Raw genomic sequence first — 15366 nt, 5'->3', positions numbered from 1 at the left:
TCCGGATTCACTGTCTCTCCGGCTTCACTGTCTCTCCGGGTTCAATGTCTCTCTGGGTTCACTCTCTCTTCAGGTTCACCGTCTCTCTGGGCTCACTCTCTCTTCAGGTTCACCGTCTCTCCGGATTCACTGTCTCTGGGTTCACTGTCTCTGGGTTCACTGTTTCTCCGGGTTCACTGTCTCTCCGGGTTCACTGTCTCTCCGGGTTCACTGTCTCTCCGGGTTCAATGTCTCTCTGGGTTCACTGTCTCTGGGTTCACTCTCTCTCTGGGTTCACTGTCTCTCTGGGATTTCACTGTCACTCCGGGTTCACTGTCTCTGGGTTTACTGTCTCTCCGGGTTCACTGTCTCTCCGGGTTCACTGTCTCTCCGGGCTCACTGTCTCTCAAGGTCACTGTCTCTCTGGCTTCACTCTCTCTCCGTGTTCACTGTTTCTCCGAGTTCACTGTCTCTCCGGCTTCACTGTCTCTCCGGCTTCACTGTCTCTCCGGCTTCACTGTCTCTCCGGATTCACTGTCTCTCCGGATTCACTGTCTCTCCGGGTTCACTGTCTCTCCGGGTTCACTGTCTCTCCGGGTTCACTGTCTCTCCGGGTTCACTGCCTCTCCGGGTTCACCGTCTCTCCGGGTTCACAGTCTCTCCGGGTTCACTGTCTCTCCGGGTTCACTGTCTCTCCGGGTTCACTGTCTCTCCGGGTTCACTGTCTCTCCGGGTTCACTGTCTCTCCGGGTTCAATGTCTCTCCGGGTTCACTGTCACTCCGGGTTCACTGTCACTCCGGGTTCACTGTCACTCCGGGTTCACTGTCACTCCGGGTTCACTGTCACTCCGGGTTCACTGACTCTCCGGGTTCACTGACTCTCCGGGTTCACTGACTCTCCGGGTTCACTGACTCTCCGGGTTCACTGACTCTGCGGGTTCACTGACTCTCCGGGTTCACTGACTCTCCGGGTTCACTGCCTCTCCGGGTTCACTGCCTCTCTGGGTTCACTGTCTTTCTGGGTTCTCTGTCTCTCCGGCTTCATTTTCTATCCGGGTTCACTGTCTCTCCCGCTTCACTGCCACTCCGGGTTCACTCTCTCTGGGTTCACTATCTCTCCAGGTTCACTGTCTCTCTGCGTTCACTGTCTGTCCGGGTTCATTGTTTCTCCGGGTTCACTGTCTCTCTGGGCTCAGTGTCTCCCTGGGTTCACTGTCTCCCTGGGTTCACTGTCTCCCTGGGTTCACTGTCTCTCTGGGCTCAGTGTCTCGCTGGGTTCACTGTCTCTCTGGGTTCACTGTCTCTCCGGGTTCACTGTCTCTCCGTGTTCACTATCTCTCCGTGTTCACTGTCTCTCCGGGTTCTCTGTGTCTCTCTGTGTTCACTGTCTCTCCCGGTTCACTGTCTCTCCGGATTCACTGTCTCTCTGGGATTTCACTGTCTCTCCGGGTTCACTGTCTCTCCGGGTTCACTGTCTCTCCGGATTCACTGTCTCTGGGTTCACTGTCTCTCCGGGTTCACTGTCTCTCCGGGTTCACTGTCTCTCCGGGTTTACTGTCTCTCCGTGTTCACTGTCTCTCCGGGTTCACTGTCTCTCTGGCTTCACTGTCTCTCCGGCTCCAGTGTCTCTGGGTTGACTGTCTCTCCGGATTCACTGTCTCTGGGTTCACTGTCTCTCCGGGTTTACTGCCTCTCCGGGTTCGCTGTTTCTCCGGGTTCACTGTCTCTCCGGTTTCATTGTCTCTGGGTTTACTGTCTCTCCGGGTTCAGTGTCTCTCTGGGTTCACTGTCTCTCCGGGTTCACTGTCTCTGGGCTAACTGTCTCTGGGTTCACTGTCTCTCCGGGTTCACTGTCTCTCCGGCTTCACTGTCTGTCCGGGTTCACTGTCTCTCCGGATTCACTGTCTCTGGGTTCACTGTCTCTCCGGGTTCACTGTCTCTCCGGGCTCACTGTCTCTCCGGGCTCACTGTCTCTCCGGGCTCACTGTCTCTCCGGTTTCACTGTCTCTGGGTTCACTGTCTCTCCGGGTTCACTGTCTCTTCGGGTTCACTGTCTCTCCGGCTTCACTGTCTCTCCGGGTTCACGGTCTCTCCGGGTTCACGGTCTCTCCGGGTTCACGGTCTCTGGGTTCACTGTCTTTCTGGGTTCACTGTCTCTCTGGGTTCACTGTCTCTCTGGGTTCACTGTCTCTCTGGGTTCACTGTCTCTCCGGGTTCACGGTATCTCCGGGTTCACGGTCTCTCCGGGTTCACGGTCTCTGCGTTCACTGTCTCTCCGGGTTTACTGTCTCTCCGGGTTTACTGTCTCTCCGGGTTTACTGCCTCTCCAGGTTCACTGCTTCTCCGGGTTCACTGTCTCTCCGGCTTCACTGTCTCTGGGTTTACTGTCTCTCCGGGCTCACTGTCTCTCCGGGCTCACTGTCTCTCCGGGCTCACTGTCTCTCCGGGCTCACTGTCTCTCCGGGCTCACTGTCACTCCGGGCTCACTGTCTCTCCGGGTTCACTGTCTCTCTGGGTTCAGTGTCTCTCCGGCTTCACTGTCTCTGGGTTCACTGTCTCTCCGGATTCACTGTCTCTGGGTTCACTGTCTCTCCGGGTTTACTGTCTCTCCGGGTTCACTGTCTCTCCGGGTTCACTGTCTCTCTGGGTTCACTGTCTCTCCGGCTTCACTGTCTCTGGGTTGCCTGTCTCTCCGGATTCACTGTCTCCGGATTCACTGTCTCCGGATTCACTGTCTCCCGGTTCACTGTCTCTCCCGGTTCACTGTCTCTCCCGGTTCACTGTCTCTCCCGGTTCACTGTCTCTCCGGCTTCACTGTCTCTCCGTGATCACTGTCTCTCCGTGTTCAATGTCTCTCCAGATTCACTGATTCTCTGGAGGTTCATTGTCTCTCGGGGCTCACTGTCTCTCCGGGTTCACCGTCTCTCCGGGTTCACTGTCTCTCTGTGTTTACTGTCTCTCCGTGATCACTGTCTCTCCGCGATCACTGTCTCTCCGGGTTCACTGTCTGTCCAGATTCACTGACTCTCTGGAGGTTCACTGTCTCTCGGGGCTCACTGTCTCTCTGGGTTCACCGTCTCTCCGGGTTCAATGTCTCTCTGTGTTTACTGTCTCTCCGGATTCACTGTCTCTCCGGGTTCACTGTCTCTCCTCTCTGGGTTAACTGTCTCTCTGGGTTGACTGTCTTTCCGGGCTCACTGTCTCTACATGTTCACTGTCTCTCTGGGTTCACCGTCTCTCCAGATTCACTGATTCTCTGGAGGTTCACTGTCCCTCGGGGCTCACTGTCTCTCCGGGTTCACCGTCTCTCCGGGTTCACTATCTCTCTGGGTTCACTGTCTCCCTGGAGTTTAACTGTCTCTCCGGGTTCACTGTCTCTCCATGTTCACTGTCTCTCCGGGTTCACTGTCTCTCCGGGTTCACTGTCTCTCCGGGTTCACTGTCTCTCCGGGTTCACTGTCTCTCCGGGTTCACTGTCTCTCCGGGTTCACTGTCTCTCCGGGTTCACTGTCTCTCCGGGTTCACTGTCTCTCCGGGTTCACTGTCTCTCCGGGTTCACTGTCTCTCCGGGTTCACTGTCTCTCCGGGTTCACTGTCTCTCCGGGTTCACTGTCTCTCCGGGTTCACTGTCTCTCCGGGTTCACTGTCTCTCCGGGTTCACTGTCTCTCTGGGTTCACTGTCTCTCCGGCTTCACTGTCTCTGGGTTGACTGTCTCTCCGGATTTACTGTCTCTGGGTTCACTGTCTCTCCGGGTTTACTGTCTCTCCGGGTTTACTGTCTCTCCGGGTTCACTGTCTCTCCGGGTTCACTGTCTCTCTGGGTTCACGGTCTCTCCGGCTTCACTGTCTCTGGGTTGCCTGTCTCTCCGGGTTTACTGTCTCTGGGTTCACTGTCTCTCCGGGTTTACTGCCTCTCCGGGTTCGCTGTTTCACCGGGTTCACTGTCTCTCCGGCTTCACTGTCTCTGGTTTTACTGTCTCCCCGGGCTCACTGTCTCTCCGGGTTCACTGTCTCTCCGGTTCACTGTCTCCCTGGGTTCACAGTCTGTCCGGTTTCACTGTCTCTCTGGGTTCACTGTCTCTCTGGGTTCACTGTCCCTGCGTTCACTGTCTCGCCAGGTTCACTCTCTCTCCGGGTTCACTCTCTCTCTGGGTTCACTGTCTCGCCAGGTTCACTCTCTCTCTGGGTTCACTCTCTCTCTGGGTTCACTCTCTCTCTGGGTTCACTCTCTCTCCAGATTCACTGATTCTCTGGAGGTTCATTGTCTCTCCAGGTTCACTGTCTCTCTGTGTTCACTGTCTCTCTGTGTGTACTGTCTCTCCGTGATCACTGTCTCTCCGCGATCACTGTCTCTCCGGGTTCACTGTCTGTCCAGATTCACTGACTCTCTGGAGGTTCACTGTCTCTCGGGGCTCACTGTCTCTCTGGGTTCACCGTCTCTCCGGGTTCAATGTCTCTCTGTGTTTACTGTCTCTCCGGATTCACTGTCTCTCCGGGTTCACTGTCTCTCCTCTCTGGGTTAACTGTCTCTCTGGGTTGACTGTCTTTCCGGGCTCACTGTCTCTACATGTTCACTGTCTCTCTGGGTTCACCGTCTCTCCAGATTCACTGATTCTCTGGAGGTTCACTGTCCCTCGGGGCTCACTGTCTCTCCGGGTTCACCGTCTCTCCGGGTTCACTATCTCTCCGGGTTCACTGTCTCCCTGGAGTTTAACTGTCTCTCCGGGTTCACTGTCTCTCCATGTTCACTGTCTCTCCGGGTTCACTGTCTCTCCGGGTTCACTGTCTCTCCGGGTTCACTGTCTCTCCGGGTTCACTGTCTCTCCGGGTTCACTGTCTCTCCGGGTTCACTGTCTCTCCGGGTTCACTGTCTCTCCGGGTTCACTGTCTCTCCGGGTTCACTGTCTCTCCGGGTTCACTGTCTCTCTGGGTTCACTGTCTCTCCGGCTTCACTGTCTCTGGGTTGACTGTCTCTCCGGATTTGCTGTCTCCGGCTTCACTGTCTCTGGTTTTACTGTCTCCCCGGGCTCACTGTCTCTCCAGGTTCACTGTCTCTCCGGTTCACTGTCTCCCTGGGTTCACAGTCTGTCCGGTTTCACTGTCTCTCCGGGTTCACTGTCTCTCCGGGTTCACTGTCTCTCCGGGTTCACTGTCTCTCCGGGTTCACTGTCTCTCCGGGTTCACTGTCTCCCCGGGCTCACTGTCTCTCCAGGTTCACTGTCTCTCCGGTTCACTGTCTCCCTGGGTTCACAGTCTGTCCGGTTTCACTGTCTCTCTGGGTTCACTGTCTCTCTGGGTTCACTGTCCCTGCGTTCACTGTCTCGCCAGGTTCACTCTCTCTCTGGGTTCACTCTCTCTCTGGGTTCACTCTCTCTCTGGGTTCACTCTCTCTCTGGGTTCACTCTCTCTCTGGGTTCACTCTCTCTCTGGGTTCACTGTCTCTCCGGCTTCACTGTCTCTGGGTTCACTGTCTCTCCGGGATTACTGTCTCTCCGGGATTGCTGTCTCTCCGGGTTCACTGTCTCTCCGGGTTCACTGTCTCTCCGGGTTCACTGTCTCTCCGGGTTCACTGTCTCTCCGGGTTCACTGTCTCTCTGTGTTTACTGTCTCTCCGTGATCACTGTCTCTCCGTGATCACTGTCTCTCCGGGTTCACTGTCTCTCGAGATTCACTGACTCTCTGGAGGTTCACTGTCTCTCGGGGCTCACTGTCTCTCTGGGTTCACCGTCTCTCCGGGTTCAATGTCTCTCTGTGTTTACTGTCTCTCCGTGTTTACTGTCTCTCCGTGTTCACTGTCTCTCCGTGTTCACTGTCTCTCCGTGTTCACTGTCTCTCCGTGTTCACTGTCTCTCCGTGTTCACTGTCTCTCCGGGTTCACTGTCTCACCGGGTTGACTGTCTCTCCGGTCTCACTGTCTCTCTGGGTTGACTGTCTCTCTGGGTTGACTGTCTCTCTGGGTTGACTGTCTCTCCGGGTTCACTGTCTCTCCGGCATCACTGTCTCTGGGTTTACTGTCTCTCCGGCCTCACTGTCTCTCCGAGTTCACTGTCTCTCCGGGTTCACTGTCTCTCCGTTTTCACTGTCTCTCCGGGTTCACTGTCTCTCTGGGTTCACTGTCTCTCCGGCTTCACTGTCTCTGGGTTGACTGTCTCTCCGGATTCACTGTCTCTCCGGATTCACTGTCTCTCCGGGTTCACTGTCTCTCCGGGTTCACTGTCTCTCCGGCTTCACTGTCTCTCCGGCTTCACTGTCTCTCCGGCTTCACTGTCTCTCCGGATTCACTGTCTCTGGGTTCACTGCCTCTCCGGGATTACTGTCTCTCCGGGATTACTGTCTCTCCGGGATTACTGTCTCTCCGGGATTACTGTCTCTCCGGGATCACTGTCTCTCCGGGATCACTGTCTCTCCGGGTTCACTGTCTCTCCGGGTTCACTGTCTGTCAGGATTCACTGTCTCTCCGGGTTCACTGTCTCTCCGGGTTCACAGTCTGTCAGGATTCACTGTCTCTCCGGGTTCACTGTCTCTCTGGGTTCACTGTCTCTGGGTTCACTGTGTCTGTGTTCTACTGTCTCTCCAGGTTCACAGTCTCTCCGGGTTCACAGTCTCTCCGGGCTCACTGTCTCTCCGGGCTCACTGTCTTTCCGGGCTCACTGTCTCACCGTGTTCACTGTCTCTCTGGGTTCACTGTCTCTCCGAGTTCACTGTCACTCCGGGTTCACAGTCTCTCCGGGTTCACAGTCTCTCCGGGTTCACTGCCTCTCCGGGTTCACTGCCTCTCCGGGGTCACTGCCTCTCCGGGGTCACTGCCTCTCCGGGGTCACTGCCTCTCCGGGTTCACTGTCTCTCCGGGTTCACTGTCTCTCCGGGTTCACTGTCTCTCTAGGTTCACTGTCTCAGGGTTCACTGTGTCGGTGTTCACTGTCTCTCCAGGTTCACTGTCTCTCCGGGTTCACAGTCTCTCTGGGTTCACTGTCTCTCCGTGATCACTGTCTCTCCGGGTTCACTGTCTCTCGAGATTCACTGACTATCTGGAGGTTCATTGTCTCTCGGGGCTCACTGTCTCTCTGGGTTCACCGTCTCTCCGGGTTCAATGTCTCTCTGTGTTTACTGTCTCTCCGTGTTCACTGTCTCTCCGTTTTCACTGTCTCTCCGGGCTCACTGTCTCTCCGGGCTCACTGTCTCTCCGGGCTCACTGTCTCTCCGGGTTCACTGTCTCTCCGGGTTCACTGTCTCTCCGGGTTCACTGTCTCTCTGGGTTCACTGTCACTCTGGGTTCACTATCTCTGGGTTCACTGTCTCCCCAGGTTCACTGTCTCTCGGAGCTCACTCTCTCTCTCGGTCCACTGTCTCTCCGGCATCACTGTCTCTCCGGCATCACTGTCTCTCCGGCATCACTGTCTCTCCGGCATCACTGTCTCTCCGGGTTCACTGTCTCCCCGGATTCACTGTCTCTGGGTTCACTGTCTCTACTGGATTACTGTCTGTCCGGGTTCACTGTCTCTCCGGGTTCACTGCCTCTCTGGGTTCACTGTCTCTGGGTTCACTGTCTCTGTACACTGTCTCTCCGGGTTTACTGTCTCTCCGGGTTTACTGTCTCTCCGGGTTTACTGTCTCTCCGGGTTCACTGTCTCTCTGGGTTGACTGTCTCTGGGTTCACTGTCTCTGGGTTCACTGTCTCTCCGGGTTTACTGTCTCTCCGGGTTCACTGTCTCTCTGGGTTGACTGTCTCTCTGGGTTGACTGTCTCTCTGGGTTGACTGTCTCTCTGGGTTGACTGTCTCTCTGGGTTGACTGTCTCTCTGGGTTGACTGTCTCTCTGGGTTGACTGTCTCTCTGGGTTCACTGTCACTCTGGGTTCACTATCTCTGGGTTCACTGTCTCCCCAGGTTCACTGTCTCTCGGAGCTCACTCTCTCTCTGGCTCCACTGTCTCTCCGGCATCACTGTCTTTCCGGATTCACTGTCTCTGGGTTCACTGTCTCTCCGGGTTTACTGTCTCTCCGGGCTCACTGTCTCTCCGGGTTCACTGTCTCTCCGGGTTCACTGTCTCTCCGGGTTCACTGTCTCTCCGGGTTCACTGTCTCTCCGGGTTCACTGTCTCTCCGGGTTCACTGTCTCTCCGGGTTCACTGTCTCTCCGGGTTCACTGTCTCTCCGGGTTCACTGTCTCTCCGGGTTCACTGTCTCTCCGGGTTCACTGTCTCTCCGGGTTCACTGTCTCTCCGGGTTCACTGTCTCTCCGGGTTCACTGTCTCTCCGGGTTCACTGTCTCTCCGGGTTCACTGTCTCTCCGGGTTCACTGTCTCTCCGGCTTCACTGTCTCTCCGGCTTCACTGTCCCTCCGGCTTCACTGTCTCTCCGGCTTCACTGTCTCTGGGTTCACTGTCTCTCCGGATTCACTGTCTGTCCGGGTTCACTGTCTCTCTGGGTTCACTGTCTCTCCCCTTTCACTCTCTCTCCGGGTTCACTGTCCCTCCGGGTTCACTGTCTCTCCGGATTCACTGTCTCTGTGTTCACTGTTTCTCCGAGTTCACTGTCTCTCCGGCTTCACTGTCTCTCCGGGTTCACTGTCTCTCTGGATTTACTGTCTCTGGGTTCTCTGTCTCTCCGGGTTTACTGTCTCTCCGGGTTTACTGTCTTTCCGGGTTCACTGTCTCTCCGGGTTCACTGTCTGTCTGGGTTCACTGTCTCTTCGGCTTCACTGTCTCTGGGTTGCCTGTCTCTCCGGATTCACTGTCTCTCGGTTCACTGCGTCTCCGGGTTTACTGCCTCTCCGGGTTCGCTGTTTCTCCGGGTTCACTGTCTCTCCGGGTTCACTGTCTCTGTGTTTACTGTCCCCCGGGCTCACTGTCTCTCCGCGTTCACTGTCTCTCCGGTTCACTGTCTCTCTGGGTTCACAGTCTCTCTGGGTTCACAGTCTCTCCGGATTCACTTTCTCTCCGGTTTCACTGTCTCTTTGGGTTCACTGTCTCTCTGGGTTCACTGTCTCTGCGTTCACTGTCTCTCCAGGTTCACTGTCTCTCTGGGTTCACTGTATCTCCGGGTTCACTGTCTCTCCGGATTCACTGTCTTTGGGTTCACTGTCTCTCCGGGATTACTGTCTCTCCGGGATTACTGTCTCTCCGGGATTACTGTCTCTCCGGGATTACTGTCTCTCCGGGTTCACTGTCTCTCCGGGTTCACTGTCTCTCCGGGTTCACTGTCTCTCCGGGTTCACTGTCTCTCCGGGTTCACTGTCTCTCCGGGTTCACTGTCTCTCCGGGTTCACTGTCTCTCCGGGTTCACAGTCTCTCCGGCTTCACTGTCTCTCCGGTTTCACTGTCTCTCCTCTCTGGGTTGACTGTCTCTCTGGGTTGACTGTCTTTCCGGCCTCACTGTCTCTCCGTGTTCACTGTCTCTCCGTGTTCACTGTCTCTCCGTGTTCACTGTCTCTCCGTGTTCACTGTCTCTCCGGATTCACTGTCTCTCTGGGTTCACTGTCTCTCCGGCTTCACTGTCCCTTGGTTGCTTGTCTCTCCGGATTCACTGTCTCCGGGTTCACTGTCTCTCCGGGTTCACTGTCTCTCCGGGTTCACTGTCTCTCCGGGCTCACTGTCTCTCCGGGCTCACTGTCTCTCCGGGCTCACTGTCTCTCCGTGTTCACTGTCTCTCTGGGTTCACTGTCTCTCTGTGTTTAATGTCTCTCCGTGATCACTGTCTTTCCGGGCTCACTGTCTCTCCGGATTCACTGTCTCTCCTGGTCCACTCTCTCTCTGGGTCCACTGTCTCTCCGGCTTCACTGTCTCTCCGGGTTCACTGTCTCTCCGGATTCACTGTCTCTGGGATCACTGTCTCTCCTGGATTACTGTCTGTCCGGGTTCACTGTCTCTCCGGGTTCACTGTCTCTCTGGGTTCACTGTCTCTGGGTTCACTGTCTCTGTGTCCACTGTCTCTCCTGGTTCACTGTCTCTGCGGGTTCACAGTCTCCCCGGATTCACTGTTTCTCCGGGTTCACTGTCTCTCCGGCTTCACTGTCTCTGGGTTTACTGTCTCTCCGGGCTCACTGTCTCTCCGGGCTCACTGTCTCTCCGGGCTCACTGTCTCTCCGGGATCACTGTCTCTCCGGGATCACTGTCTCTCCGGGATCACTGTCTCTCCGGGATCACTGTCTCTCCGGCATCACTGTCTCTCCGGGTTCACTGGCTCTCCGGGTTCACTGGCTCTCCGGGTTCACTGGCTCTCCGGGTTCACTGTCTCTCCGGATTCACTGTCTCTGGGTTCACTGTCTCTCCGGGTTTACTGCCTCTCCGGGTTCGCTGTTCATCCGGGTTCTCTGTCTCTCCGGCTTCACTGTCTCTGGGTTTACTGTCTCTCCGGGCTCACTGTCTCTCCGGGCTCACTGTCTCTCCGGGCTCACTGTCTCTCCGGTTCACTGTCTCTCCGGTTCACTGTCTCTCTGGGTTGACTGTCTCTCCGGATTCACTGTCTCTGGGTTCACGGTTTCTCCGAGTTCACTGTCTCTCCGGCTTCACTGTCTCTCCGGGTTCACTGTCTCACCGGATTCCTTGTCTCTGGGTTCACTCTCTCTCCGGGTTTAATGTCTCTCCGGGTTCACAGTCTCTCCGGATTTACTGTCTCTCCGGGCTCACTGTCTCTCCGGGCTCACTGTCTCTCCGGGCTCACTGTCTCTCCGGGCTCACTGTCTCTCCGGGCTCACTGTCTCTCCGGGCTCACTGTCTCTCCGGGCTCACTGTCTCTCCGGGCTCACTGTCTCTCCGGGCTCACTGTCTCTCCGGGATCACTGTCTCTCCGGGATCACTGTCTCTCCGGGTTCACTGTCTCTCCGGGTTCACTGTCTCTCCGGGTTCACTGTCTCACCGGATTCCTTGTCTCTGGGTTCACTCTCTCTCTCCGGGTTTAATGTCTCTCCGGGTTCACAGTCTCTCCGGATTTACTGTCTCTCCGGATTCACTGTCTCTCCGGATTCACAGTCTCTCCGGATTCACAGTCTCTCCGGATTCACTGTCTCTCCGGGTTCACTGTGTCTCCGGGTTCACTGTCTCTCCTCTCTGGGTTCACTGTCTCTCTGGGTTGACTGTCTTTCTGGCCTCACTGTCCCTCCGTGTTTACTGTCTCTCCGGGTTCACTGTCTCTCCGGGTTCACTGTCTCTCCGGGTTCACTGTCTCTCCGGGTTCACTGTCTCTCCGGGTTCACTGTCTCTCCGGGTTCACTGTCTCTCCGGGTTCACTGTCTCTCCGGGTTCACTGTCTCTCCGGGTTCACTGTCTCTCCGGGTTCACTGTCTCTCCGGGCTCACTGTCTCTCCGGGCTCACTGTCTCTCCGGTTCACTGTCTCTCTGGGTTGACTGTCTCTCTGGGTTGACTGTCTCTCCGGATTCACTGTCTCTGGGTTCACTGTTTCTCCGAGTTCACTGTCTCTCCGGCTTCACTGTCTCTCCGGGTTCACTGTCTTACCGGATTCCTTGTCTCTGGGTTCACTCTCTCTCCGGGTTTAATGTCTCTCCGGGTTCACAGTCTCTCCGGATTTACTGTCTCTCCGGATTCACTGTCTCTCCGGATTCACTGTCTCTCCGGATTCACTGTCTCTCCGGATTCACTGTCTCTCCGGGTTCACTGTGTCTCCGGGTTCACTGTCTCTCCTCTCTGGGTTCACTGTCTCTCTGGGTTGACTGTCTTTCTGGCCTCACTGTCCCTCCGTGTTCACTGTCTCTCTGGGTTCACTGTCTCTCTGTGTTTACTGTCTCTCCGGGTTCACTGTCTCTCCGGGTTCACTGTCTCTCCGGGTTCACTGTCTCTCCGGGTTCACTGTCTCTCCGGGTTCACTGTCTCTCCGGGTTCACTGTCTCTCCGGGTTCACTGTCTCTCCGGGTTCACGGTCTCTCCGGGTTCACTGTCTCTCCGGGTTCACGGTCTCTCCGGGTTCACGGTCTCTCCGGGTTCACGGTCTCTCCCGGTTCACGGTCTCTCCGGGTTCACGGTCTCTCCGGGTTCACGGTCTCTCCGGGTTCACGGTCTCTCCGGGTTCACGGTCTCTCCCGGTTCACGGTCTCTCCGGGTTCACGGTCTCTCCGGGTTCACGGTCTCTCCGGGATCACGGTCTCTACGGGTTCACGGTCTCTCCGGGTTCACGGTCTCTCCGGGTTCACGGTCTCTCCGGGTTCACTGTCTCTCCGGGTTCACTGTCTCTCCGGGTTCACTGTCTCTCCGGATTCACTGTCTCTGTGTTCACTGTTTCTCCGAGTTCACTGTCTCTCTGGGTTCACTGTCTCTCCGGCTTCACTGTCTCTGGGTTGACTGTCTCTCCGGATTCACTGTCCCTCCGGATTCACTGTCTCTCTGGGCTCCCTGTCTTTCCGGGCTCACTGTCTCACCGTGTTCACTGTCTCTCTGGGTTCACTGTCTCTCTGTGTTTACTGTCTCTCTGGGCTCCCTGTCTTTCCGGGCTCACTGTCTCACCGTGTTCACTGTCTCCCTGGGTTCACTGTCTCTCTGTGTTTACTGTCTCTCCGTGATCACTGTCTCTCTGAGTTCACCGTCTCTACGGGTTCAATGTCTCTCTGTGTTTACTGTCTCTCCGTGTTCACTGTCTCTCCGTGTTCACTGTCTCTCCGTGTTCACTGTCTCTCCGTGTTCACTGTCTCTCCGGGTTCACTGTCTCTTCGGGTTCAATGTCTCTCTGGGTTCACTGTCTCTGGGTTCACTCTCTCTCTGGGTTCACTGTCTCTCTGGGATTTCACTGTCACTCCGGGTTCACTGTCTCTGGGTTTACTGTCTCTCCGGGTTCACTGTCTCTCCGGGTCCACTGTCTCTCCGGGTTCACTGTCTCTTCTGGTTCAATGTCTCTCTGGGTTCACTCTCTCTCTGGGTTCACTGTCTCTCTGGGATTTCACTGTCACTCCGGGTTCACTGTCTCTGGGTTTCCTGTCTCTCCAGGATCACTGTCTCTCTGGCTTCACTCTCTCTCCGTGTTCACTGTTTCTCCGAGTTCACTGTCTCTCCGGCTTCATTGTCTCTCCGGCTTCACTGTCTCTCCGGCTTCACTGTCTCTCCGGATTCACTGTCTATGGGTTCACTGTCTCTCCGGGTTCACTGTCTCTCCGGGTTCACTGTCTCTCTGGGATTTCACTGTCTCTCCGGGTTCACTGTCTCTCCGGGTTCACTGTCTCTCCGGGTTCATTGTCTCTCCGCGTTCACTATCTCTCCGGGTTCATTGTCTCTCCGGGTTCACTGTCACTCCGGGTTCACTGTCACTCCGGGTTCACTGTCACTCCGGGTTCACTGTCACTCCGGGTTCACTGTCACTCCGGGTTCACTGACTCTCCGGGTTCACTGTCTCTCCGGGTTCACTGTCTCTCCGGGCTCACTGTCTCTCCGGGCTCACTGTCTCTCCGGGCTCATTGTCTCTCCGGGCTCACTGTCTCTCCGGGCTCACTGTCTCTCCGGGCTCACTGTCTCTCCGGGCTCACTGTCTCTCCGGGCTCACTGTCTCTCCGGGATCACTGTCTCTCCGGGATCACTGTCTCTCCGGGTTCACTGTCTCTCCGGGTTCACTGTCTCTCCGGGTTCACTGTCTCTCCGGATTCACTGTCTCTGGGTTCACTGTCTCTCTGGGATTTCACTGTCACTCCGGGTTCACTGTCTCTGGGTTTACTGTCTCTCCGGGTTCACTGTCTCTCCGGGTCCACTGTCTCTCCGGGTTCACTGTCTCTTGTGGTTCAATGTCTCTCTGGGTTCACTCTCTCTCTGGGTTCACTGTCTCTCTGGGATTTCACTGTCACTCCGGGTTCACTGTCTCTGGGTTTCCTGTCTCTCCGGGTTCACTGTCTCTCCGGGTTCACTGTCTCTCCGGGTTCACTGTCTCTCCAGGATCACTGTCTCTCTGGCTTCACTCTCTCTCCGTGTTCACTGTTTCTCCGAGTTCACTGTCTCTCCGGCTTCATTGTCTCTCCGGCTTCACTGTCTCTCCGGCTTCACTGTCTCTCCGGATTCACTGTCTATGGGTTCACTGTCTCTCCGGGTTCACTGTCTCTCCGGGTTCACTGTCTCTCTGGGATTTCACTGTCTCTCCGGGTTCACTGTCTCTCCGGGTTCACTGTCTCTCCGGGTTCACTGTCTCTCCGCGTTCACTATCTCTCCGGGTTCATTGTCTCTCCGGGTTCACTGTCACTCCGGGTTCACTGTCACTCCGGGTTCACTGTCACTCCGGGTTCACTGTCACTCCGGGTTCACTGTCACTCCGGGTTCACTGTCACTCCGGGTTCACTGACTCTCCGGGTTCACTGTCTCTCCGGGTTCACTGTCTCTCCGGGCTCACTGTCTCTCCGGGCTCACTGTCTCTCCGGGCTCACTGTCTCTCCGGGCTCACTGTCTCTCCGGGCTCACTGTCTCTCCGGGCTCACTGTCTCTCCGGGCTCACTGTCTATCCGGGCTCACTGTCTCTCCGGGATCACTGTCTCTCCGGGATCACTGTCTCTCCGGGTTCACTGTCTCTCCGGGTTCACTGTCTCTCCGGGTTCACTGTCTCTCCGGATTCACTGTCTCTGGGTTCACTGTCTCTCCGGGTTTACTGCCTCTCCGGATTTACTGTCTCTCCGGGCTCACTGTCTCTCCGGGCTCACTGTCTCTCCGGGCTCACTGTCTCTCCGGGCTCACTGTCTCTCCGGGCTCACTGTCTCTCCGGGCTCACTGTCTCTCCGGGCTCACTGTCTCTCCGGGCTCACTGTCTCTCCGGGCTCACTGTCTCTCCGGGATCACTGTCTCTCCGGGATCACTGTCTCTCCGGGTTCACTGTCTCTCCGGGTTCACTGTCTCTCCGGGTTCACTGTCTCACCGGATTCCTTGTCTCTGGGTTCACTCTCTCTCTCCGGGTTTAATGTCTCTCCGGGTTCACAGTCTCTCCGGATTTACTGTCTCTCCGGATTCACTGTCTCTCCGGATTCACAGTCTCTCCGGATTCACAGTCTCTCCGGATTCACTGTCTCTCCGGGTTCACTGTGTCTCCGGGTTCACTGTCTCTCCTCTCTGGGTTCACTGTCTCTCTGGGTTGACTGTCTTTCTGGCCTCACTGTCCCTCCGTGTTTACTGTCTCTCCGGGTTCACTGTCTCTCCGGGTTCACTGTCTCTCCGGGTTCACTGTCTCTCCGGGTTCACTGTCTCTCCGGGTTCACTGTCTCTCCGGGTTCACTGTCTCTCCGGGTTCACTGTCTCTCCGGGTTCACTGTCTCTCCGGGTTCACTGTCTCTCCGGGTTCACTGTCTCTCCGGGCTCACTGTCTCTCCGGGCTCACTGTCTCTCCGGTTCACTGTCTCTCTGGGTTGACTGTCTCTCTGGGTTGACTGTCTCTCCGGATTCACTGTCTCTGGGTTCACTGTTTCTCCGAGTTCACTGTCT

The sequence above is a fragment of the Scyliorhinus torazame genome, chromosome 16 (assembly GCF_047496885.1).
Source record: "Scyliorhinus torazame isolate Kashiwa2021f chromosome 16, sScyTor2.1, whole genome shotgun sequence".
Lineage (NCBI taxonomy): Eukaryota > Metazoa > Chordata > Chondrichthyes > Carcharhiniformes > Scyliorhinidae > Scyliorhinus > Scyliorhinus torazame.
The sequence above is the reverse complement of the archived record's forward strand: the minus strand, read 5'-3'. Positions refer to the sequence as shown.